This window comes from Sinohyriopsis cumingii, unplaced genomic scaffold (genome assembly GCF_028554795.1).
Source record: "Sinohyriopsis cumingii isolate HCF-2022 unplaced genomic scaffold, ASM2855479v2 utg000043l, whole genome shotgun sequence".
Lineage (NCBI taxonomy): Eukaryota > Metazoa > Mollusca > Bivalvia > Unionida > Unionidae > Sinohyriopsis > Sinohyriopsis cumingii.
The window spans coordinates 211434-222134 of record NW_028315864.1 but is presented as its reverse complement, the minus strand read 5'-3'; positions in this window follow the sequence as shown (position 1 = coordinate 222134).

Below are 10701 nucleotides of genomic sequence, written 5' to 3'. Positions count from 1 at the left end.
AAATTCGCGTCTATATTATTCTTGTTCGCTGCAACATTAGTTTTGATTGTTTCTATTTCCCGTGTATTCTCGGTCATACTTTTTTTGTTCGCTGCAACATCAAGTTTGATTGTTCCTATTTCCTGTGTATGCGTGTCCATATTATTTATGATCGTTGTAACATCAGTTTTGATTGTTTCTATTTTCTGTCCATGCGAGTCTACATTATTTATGATCGTTGCAACATTAGCGCCGATTATTCCTATTTCCCGTTCATGCACGTCTACATTCCCTTTGCTCGTTGCAACATTAGTTTTGATTGTTTCTATTTCCTGTCTATACGCAGTGATATCATTTATAGTTATTGTGATCTCATCCGGCCTGGTATTTTTTTTACCAAAGAATTTATCAAAGTTGTCATCGATCCTGTTAACATTTTTTCGTAACGTGTAAAATTGGCCCGACAGCGTTGTAAACTCCGAAATAGTATTTTTTATTGTTGCAAGATTCGGTTCGGTTACCGTCGGGATCCCAAAAAAACTAGCGGTAAATTTTTTCACCTGCGTGTCGAGTTCGATCACAAATTCATTCAACTTTATAAGATTGTCTTGGGTTAATGTTATCCTATCCGTTATCGCCAATATATGTTCACCCGGTTTGAGTCGTCCGTCTCTGGTATACAACGCGATAATGTCCTCGGCGGCATCACGCCGTCGTGTTAAAACGTCATCCAGCGACACATTACTGGATTTCAATTTACCCTGGCGGTCTTGAAATACAACTATTTCGCCCGGGTCAACACTTGTTAGATTCAACGTATCAGCGATTTCATCCTCAATTAGTTTTTTTATGTCATCGGTGGCGGCCGTTTCCGTGGGCTTTTCAGCGCCGAAATGGGTCGTCCCCAGATATCAATCATCGTTATTGTAAAAAAAACGGTGTTTTTAATTAACCCGCCGGGCCTCTACGACCCCACTAGTGTATTCGTTTACAACCACATGAGGTGGTTTTCACGATGATGAAATCGCCGCGAGTACGTTCAATACCTCACGGCCACATATCGGTGGGTCACTTAATCGCTGTGTTGGCAGCGTGGAATAAAAAACCGGGGCTGAACACGCCCGGGTTGAGCACGCCCGGATATACCGCATGAATTCGTTTGGTGGGGCTAACCCGTATGAATCAAAATAGACGATTGCACGCGGGTCAATCGCGTATGCAACCCAATGAGTTCCCGCTCCGGAGGATCCATCGAGGTTAATTATGCCGGTTTCAATATTTCTTGGCGCCGCCGGTAATTGATCCCTCATAAAAACACCTCTGAAGTTTTTTATCGCTAACGCGTTTGCGGCGTCTATTAAATCAAAATTAGACATGGGAGTCATAGACTCTTGAGTTAATAAACGGTTCCCGGTAGTCTTACACCCTTTCCCCGAGTACCATGAATACGGGGTCCCCGGTAGTCTTAGACCCTTTCCGGCTACGGGTTGTTTTTTTTGTAGCCTTTCCCGGTTGCCTTTTTCAATGCCATTCCCGCCACGGTACCAACGGCCCCCAACGCAGCCGCCTTAGCCACTGCTGGTGCGGCCGTGGCAATCAACGCTGGAATCGCAGCTAACAGCGGAAATATCCCACCGGTCTTTTCCATGTTTTTAATTGCTGCGGCTGAAAAATCTATTTGAACACCCTTTTTATTCTTCATCGCATCATTGAAATGTTGTATTTGACGCGCCGTCAACGATATCTTATGATTACCACCTGCCATCTGTGATGGCTTCAGCGTTATTGTGGTTCCGCATTGTTTAGCCGACTTTGATCGTAATTTCTTGACTTGACCATCAGTTAGTGTAACGCCGACAACACTATACGATATTTTATTGTAAATGCGTTTGTGCTTTCAATTACATGTTTTCCACTGGCGCATCAACGATTCTCATTCGTCCACCAACACCTTCTAGCAGCATTGATTTATCGCTGAGAATGACAGAACCGCTCTATAATCAGCACCAGCCGGGGCTATACGAGCTCGGAAGTGTATATCAACGACGGATTGTCTCGTTAAATAAAGATGTTCCAGCGAAAAATAATAAATCGGATACAGGTTTTTAAAATCAAATTGTGATATTTGCAAACCAGTGTCGACGTTTTGATCACGACCCATATATGACAGCAATCGATGATACACACGTGCGATATGGTTGTCGCCGTAATTAAGCTGTATATCCTCGGATGGTTCCTGTTGTCCGTTTATTCTCAGCGAAACATCCTTGACTCCTAATTGATCAAATATCATATGGCTGCGTTCTTGATTACCCAATCGTTCCCTATTCTGTAGCGCTATGAATATATGACGTGGGGCTGAAACACCCTGTTTTGACGCCAAGTGCCATGTAAACGTATCGGCGACGTTATCCTCTTTAGTATCAGTTGTTACCGCTAGCCAGCTCAACAACGATTTCCCTCCCTGTTCCATAAATGCTAACAATCGTGCTTCCGTGGTAACTGATGGAGTCAGCACCGGCATCCACAATGCCATTTTAGTTAAAATGACTTTACCGGCAGCGACGCCAGCAGCACGCCATATTGCATTGTTATCATCGCCCCTTCGCGTCAGCGCGATTGTATGCTTAGCCCCATAGATAACCTTCCTGACATTTCTGCAGAATCCAAATATGTGATGGAGTGGAATCGCGCATGAAAACTGTCGGCGTGGTCTTTGCAACATTATTACTCGTGCTGCGAATCCCATATTGTAATCATTGTTGATACTCTTTATAATATTGAAATTAGCGCCTGGTCTTGCTCTGCGGTCTGGATTGGCTGCTTCAGCTTGAACAGCAACTGCGGTATCTCTTTCCGCCAGCACGTTGATGTACTGAAGATGATCAGCGTTATTAGTGGTGTCCTTCGCAAACATAGATGGGCCCGCCGATCTTGTATAATCATCCGAGTATCTCGCTAACCCAATTATCGTCGTTGCAACATCAACCTCGCGTTCTATTGATTCAATTTCTCGCCCGTCAATAAGATATCTGGCGCTCTCAAATAACGCCATGATACCGTTGTTAACGAAGCCAACTCGAACACGATCGTCATCTGCGTATGGTGCATTATCGGCGGCATTTGTCACGAGTTCTCCCTCAATTTCGATAAACGCTTCACACGGCAAAAAATATTTACTGGTATCTTGGACTTGAAGTTCAATTCGCGATCGTAGGTCAGGTTGCGCTGCATAATAAGAATAAAATTGATAATCACGGACAGAATCATCCCTGCGCACTGGGGCATCCATATCAAACGCGGGATCAGCGGTTCGCGCAAACATTTTATTATTATTCATGTCGGTGTTTTCAATTGAAATCCATCAACGTCGTTTTCGTCGTAGACCACTTCCCGCTATCGCGTTAATGATCGCGTTGGTTGACGCATCGGTGGATGACTGAGCCGCCAACGACTCTAATTTTTCTTCCACGGCGTTATTTATTACTTTACTGACATTCGCAGGCATCACTGTCGTTGATGGCATCTGTTTTTTTCTCCTCACCAACGACATTAGTTTGTCCCGCGCGGCTGAAAGCGCCTTTCCGGCAACATCTCCAATAGCACTAATACCCTTATCACGAATAACATCAATAGCCTTCATTCCTAATTGTTTGGCTAACGGCGCTACTTTTGGAGCCATTCTTGTAAATAACCCCGCAATGGTGCTACCGAGACCATCTCCATAGTACGCGCGGTAAACAGGCAATCGCGAGTTTACCACGTAGACGAGTACTGGTTTATCGTGGTTGTAGTGTATGATCATCCTTATTATAAAAACACCAGTTTTCCAATTAGTGATTGTGATCACCAGTGATTGATCACCCCCCCCACCGAATCAAAAACCGGAATAAATTTTATCAAAATTTCCTTGGGTTTTTGCCCTCGATAAAAATCCGGTTTTTTTCTGGTTTTTTCTTGATTTTTAGTCATTTTTGGTCGTTTTTTGTTGCCTATAGTCGTTTTTTTCTCTATTTTTCAGAAAAACATCGATTTTCTCTAAATGATTTCCTTGGGTTTTTACCCTCAAAAAATGGCAAAAAACAGTCAAAAAATGGCAAAAAACGGTCAAAAATTAACAAAAACGATAATTTTATAATTTTATAATTTTATAATTTTATAATTTTTTTAATCATCCACGAGTTCGTCTATGAGCGTTCGATATGCATTAATGTCCATAATACCGCCCGCAAATAAACGCTTGCAAATATCAGCGGCCTCATTGATTATTTCCGGAGAGTTATTTCCGGCTCGTTTTCCTCCGATTAGTACTTCCAGCCGTGATATATCACTGAGAACACTATTGGGACAGGTAACGCCGTAGGATTCTTTACCAACAGAGTATCCTTTTCCTTTTTTTGGTGTTCTACTCTTAACTTTCTCGAGGAATTTGTCGTAATCGGGATCACCACGATGTGGTAATGCATCTTTATGTTTACTCGCTAAATACACTATTCTTGTCCAGTTCTCCGTCGAGGTTATTTTTTTCTTGTAACCTTCATTGATATACTCATCTCGAAGGCTCTTAGGTGATGTTGTAACAACAAAATTAACTAATTCTTCATCGTCGTCGATGTCTCTAATTTGATCTATTGCGGACTTTTTAAGAACATTACGGGGTATATTCCCCTCTTTCTTTTTTTCTTCCGGTGCTTCTTCTTTTGGTATTTCTTCCGGTATTTCTTCTTCTGGTTCTCTTGCGGTGGCGCCTAGTTCTTCCTCGTCGGCCATTGTAACATAAGGTTCTTGTGGTTCGGTTATAGCGAGTGGTGGTGGCCTCCGTGTTGTAGCAGCCGCTATTTTTGCAGGGAGTGTTTCGAAAGACCTTTTTGTTTGTTTTGTCTCTGCCGCTATCTTTTCAAGCGCACCAAGTACGGGTACAGTTGCCGCCGTAACATCCTTAGTCGCTTTGGTTACCGGGGCAAATAACTGTTCGCTTCCAACAGCAAAATCAGTTTGCATTTGTTGTCGCGTTTGAAGTTTCTCTCTCACTCTGTCTCGTAACGGTATGAACTTTTTAAGCGCCGCTAGCCGCTCTCTGGCTAGCCGAGTAGTAAGTGATTCGCCTACCATTATTGCAATTGCTCCGCAATTTCTAATTTCTCGCCGAGTGTGCCATCGGAGGCTCCGTCTATAATCCTTCTAATGTTTTTGATCTTACTAGAAATCTCCCGGCGTCGTTCATAAACACGTCCAAGTTTTTTTCGTATTATTTCAACGGCAGTAAATAGTCCAATGAATGCATTTGCGTCATTGTGGTACAGGTTCTCATTAATCGTATGTTGTAATCGTTTTATAAAAAATACTCGCGGGCCAGGGTAAAACGCCCCCGTTTCGATTGTTCGTTAATAATCTCATAATCGGATAATATTCTTTCGCTGTCGAGACCATCAGATAATTCAATTCCTTGATTTTTTAATTTTGAAATCTCGGCTAATATATTATTGATGTCTTCGATATTCATTATTCTTACAGAACATCTTATTTTTAAATAAAAAAAAAATTATTTTACAAAATGAACCCCCGTGTATCAACCCCGAGGTGTGTTAACCGTAGAATAATTCATTTTCTTCCGGAACAGACGCGTTCACACTGTCATGGCGACTTCCTCAGCGCCATGGGCGCCGGTGGCCTTGTCACGGTGACTTCGTCACTCGCTAATTTCTGTTATATATGAAAATCGAATTCTGTGCCCAGTCTTTTTTGAGATCGCTGAATTCTGTATTCCTTCTGCAACAAATCGTACTGCGGGCATACAAATATCAAAATATCTACTGGCTTCATTCATCGACTGAAATATTTTTTCTTCGTGCGTTGTTGTATCAAATGACTTTACGGGTTTTGCTTTCTTTGGGTATTTACCAGTTTGGCCTTTTTTGACATTCTGACTTTGCGAGATAGCTTGTAGGTTTATAAGAGAATTATCAGTCTTTTTATTATTAATATGATCAATCACAAGCCCATTATAGATTAATCCGTTAAATGCTTCAAATACCATCCTATGAACATAATAATTCTTCTTTCCGGCACTAAACATCAAATACCCCTGATTATTTACGGTACCAACCGGCCTCTTCAGTCTGCGGTTTCTGACAACGCCGTCGCGAGATGCCTCGTAATTGACGAGCACAGGGTGAGGTCTGAACTCTTGGTCCATTTGTATAATAATACTACTTGTCTAATTTATTATTTGGTTTAATTATAAATCTTTCAACGTAGTCTTGGGGGGTTTTGATGACGAAGTCGGCGGTGGGGTCAATGACGGCGTTTTTAATTCGCTTGTCGTAATAACGTTTTAACTCTCTGTATCGCTTTCCGCCACAATTAATACACAACTGCGATTTTTCTCTTACACCAACGTGGCAAACCAAGCACGGGAGGGGGCCAAGAGAACCATTACGAACGCTTTGTAAATGATACCCGCAGAATTCACCTCTGCATGATTTATTGCACGGGGTTGTCGACCCAATCATCAACCATTTGCATTTATTCATTATACTATATTCTTTTATTTAAATACTTGTTTTAATTATATGGATGAGTTCGAGAGATTATCAGCAATTAAGCCCTGGAAAAATATTAAATTCAATCTTGACAGAGTCCTCAAGGACGTACCAAAAGCGTTAATAAACGATAAAACCCTGTTGAGTAAAATACGCGAGTGTATCAATGAATTCAAGCGTGATGGTGCATCTCATAGTTGGTCAACATTTCGAATTGATGGTGTTGTTGATGCTACCATGAACGACAACCGCGCAGCAACGATAATATCACAACTTGGCTCCAGCAAGTATTTCTTTAGAGTAAAATTCATTGTCCGGGTGGAATCAGGTGATTGGATCATACGTGATAAATTTGAACCAGTTCTCAGCGACAAGAAAACAGTCATTGTCAGCCGCGACTCCAAGCCGGGGTTGTTAACCGGAATTGATAAACCATACTATGAACGAGCGTATCCTGAAACAGCAGTTGTTTATGGAATATACCCGTTAAATAAGAAACCTGATATCGGAAAACTGAAACCAATGAAACAGTCAACGGGGATAAATTGTGTAGCAGAACGAGTAATAGAGCATTTTACAAATGCATGTCGAGGAAACAAATTGACTGATTTACGACGTAGCAAAATCAACCAGTGGGAACTAACCGTAAAAGAGCGTGGAGCAACCATCAGCGACATAGCGAGATTAGAAACATCGCTGAGATTTCCAATAACCGTTACAACGATAACCGGTGAAGTATTATACGAATCAAAGTACAAATCAAATGGAGCCCCAATCAAAATTATTGATCATAACGAACACGCATGGACGCCCGCGATCACAATATTTCCACGGGATAGAACAGTAAAGTATATCCCGGGGGAATTTTTGGGAGAGGACGGTTTTCTCGCGGAGAGGAAACTATTTGATGCTATTGCCTACTTGTGTAAAAACGACCCTGTATCAGTGTGGTTACTTCGCAGCACTGAAAACGATGCGGATACCTTTGATCAGTTTGTAAGACCAAACGGTGAATTATATCGCACTGAAGCATTTCACAACAGGATGAAAAAACCGCCATAGAATTTGAGGAGCATGATGAACAACTGCTAACAAATTGTTTTACGATTCCATCAGCAAGGAAAAATGCGTGGAGACCAACGCGCAGGGAATTTCTACCGGATGTACAATCCAGTTGTTTGGAATACTATCACGGTGGACTATGGAACACTGAATACAACCGCGACGCTATGATCTCGGTTGATATGGTTGCCTGTTATCCAGCGAGTTTTCTCGGGTATGGATCCGCCGCTGAGTATTTCAAACGATTTGGACACCCCAGACATGAAATGACTCGTGTTGCTATTAATGGACCACTGCCTGATTTTGATTTAACCGGATTCGCTCGCATAGTATCATTTGAATTCGCGGCAGGACTTCATCGCTGTTGTTATATTTGGATCGGTAGACACATGGCTGAAAAGAAGTGGCTGCCAATAGCGCTGCTACGGTATATGATTGATTGTGGCATGCTAGTTTCGTTGATTGTCAGTGACGCGATTATATCATACCGGGCGCAGACTGAAGTCTGGTTACCAGAACCGGAGCGTCTAGATAGCATAATTGACGAGTCCAAAAAACACATTGATGCCGACGAGGAATATATCATCGAATGGTCCAGGAGGATATTCAACCAACGAAACAGAGAGGCAAAAGATCTCGGTAGAAGAATAATTGGTAAGTTCACACAAGGTGGAAAAAACTGCGATTACAAACGATATTGCTCACGGCTGATTATAGATGACGCGGAATATGATTTCATAATCAAGGACGCAGTGGCGAAAAATAGATACGTGAACTGCAAAACAGCTTTCTTGTCCAATGGAACAAGGTTGGGAACAGTTGTTACCTACAGCGACGGAGACAGCCCGGCATACCCGCATTTGAGGGCGTCTATGCTGGGTTATGCCGCTATCAATTTATTCTCGATGATAAATAGATTTCCCGACACCGCGGTTAGAGTAGCCGTTGATTCATTTTATATAGACGTAAAGTATAAGGAAAACGTAGCCGAGTTTACTAGTCCGGACGAGAGTTGGGGTACATGGAGAATTAAAAATGAAATACGACGCGATTATTCCCCGTCAGCGGATGTCACCGTTGAGAACAATTACCTACGCGGTGATAAATTATCAGAATGGTCTAATGCACCGCCGTGTTCTGATCCAATTTGTAGACACAAGACGGTTTATTTAAGCGGCTGTGGCGGGTCAGGAAAGACGACTCGGGCAATTGAATTATTTCGAACGCGGGCAAGTATAATCGTGCTTACACCGACCCATAGACTAGCGCGAGAGATAAAACAACGAAATGTTGACGCCGTTACTTATCACAGCTTTTTTTGATACAGCGGCGGTGAGTGGACTCCTGATCGAATGGGTGAAAAATTTATTCCTGAGGTTATCATCTGGGATGAGATATGTACTGTTTCGTTAGACGTTTTACAAATGTTTCTTGAGTGGTTGCTGCTCGCGAATACAGCGGTAATCATGTGTGGCGACCATGGCCAACCACCACCATTTGTCGGCGAGGGTCCACATGATTGGTTAAGGGGTTTTGTGGACTATTATGAAGAAACCGATACTGATTACCGAGCACTTGATGAACAACTGCGCGAGGTTAAAAAATTAATCAGATTACAGGCGGATAGAATTCAGTGTAAAATAATCCGCGAGGTGATTCCGGAAACGCCGTTAAATGAATTCTGGGAAACATGGAAACCAAACGATTTAATTGTAGCGAGTAGAAAGATAGTCAGGGACACACTTCAGCAAAAGTTGTTTGCGTTGCATAAGGAAAAGTTTCCAACGCGTCCAGTGCCGTTATGTTATAGAGCCGCGGATACACGGCGGCAGAACATTGAAGTTGAAATCCCGGGCCCGACAGCGTCAGGGACAAAAAAACAAATTCTCGTGCTGAATGACATCGTGCTCGTTGATATCAGCGTCGTCGAGGACGCGCTACGTGCTGATAAATCCCCGTGGACGCTAGGATACGCAACAACAATACATTCCTCGCAGGGACTAACCATCACGGACACAATTGTTTGGATGGTTGATAATCGCATCGAATGGTCAAATCTAGTTTATCTTGCAGTGTCCCGAGTACGGAGGATAAATCAGCTTCGAAGAATTGTTATTGACGGAGTCAGTGACGAAGCCGGCGACAAAGTCGCCATCGATGCAAGCGTCATTGATAGAAAACTTTCGGGTTACCGCCAACAGGATAAAAAAAAAACAGCGGCGTTTTGATATTGATGCCGAATTAATAATCTCGCTACGACAACAACAGAATAATCACTGCGCGAGTTGTAATTGTATAATGAGTTGGCGTTATTCGGATAAAGACGCTCGCCAATTTACCGTGGACAGGATCGATAACAGTCTCGGTCATGTCAAAAACAATGTGAGGTTGACCTGTCTTGAGTGTAATAGACGCAACGGCGCTAGTTAAGACCACGCGGGGGTAATTGAGTATCGTTAGGTATCACTTGTAGTTGCTCGCGTGTAAATCCGCGCTGAGGAGCAGTTGAATCCAGTCTATAGATCGGTGGTCTACCAGTTGATCGTGTTATCGTTGATATGTTATGTGTGGTAACACTCCAAATAGGATCAGTAGCTCTTTTTCTACCGCCTTCAAGCTCTCCTGGTTCATATAGATATCTAACAGTGACATCGCCAAGAATCGGCTTGGAAACGCTATTTATTTTTGATTTTCCGGGTATATACTCGTATTTAATCGCGTCGCTGGGCTTCATGTTGATTGCTCGGGTAATCTCGTTATTTAACGCTGTAATTACGCCTGGCAACCTTTTAACCCATTCACGAGATCGTTTTTCTTGGATGAATTCCTTCGCGTATTGATATCCAAATAACCGTTCAGCAAGAGTCCGATTGAATCGTTCAACAATTGCCTGATCACGATGTAGTGCAGTATGACCTCGTCGTATCGCGACGCTATGATGTTTCAGCGTTGATAAAACAGCGCCGCGAAATTCACTACCGGGATCAACTTGTAATAGATTTGGCCAGCGCAGAGGACCTCTTTGATAAATTCTTTCAAACGCAGCGGCTACTTCAGTTGCTGACTTTGTTTTTAACGGCTCCGCTTGTTTGTATCGACTCGCAACATCAACTACGGT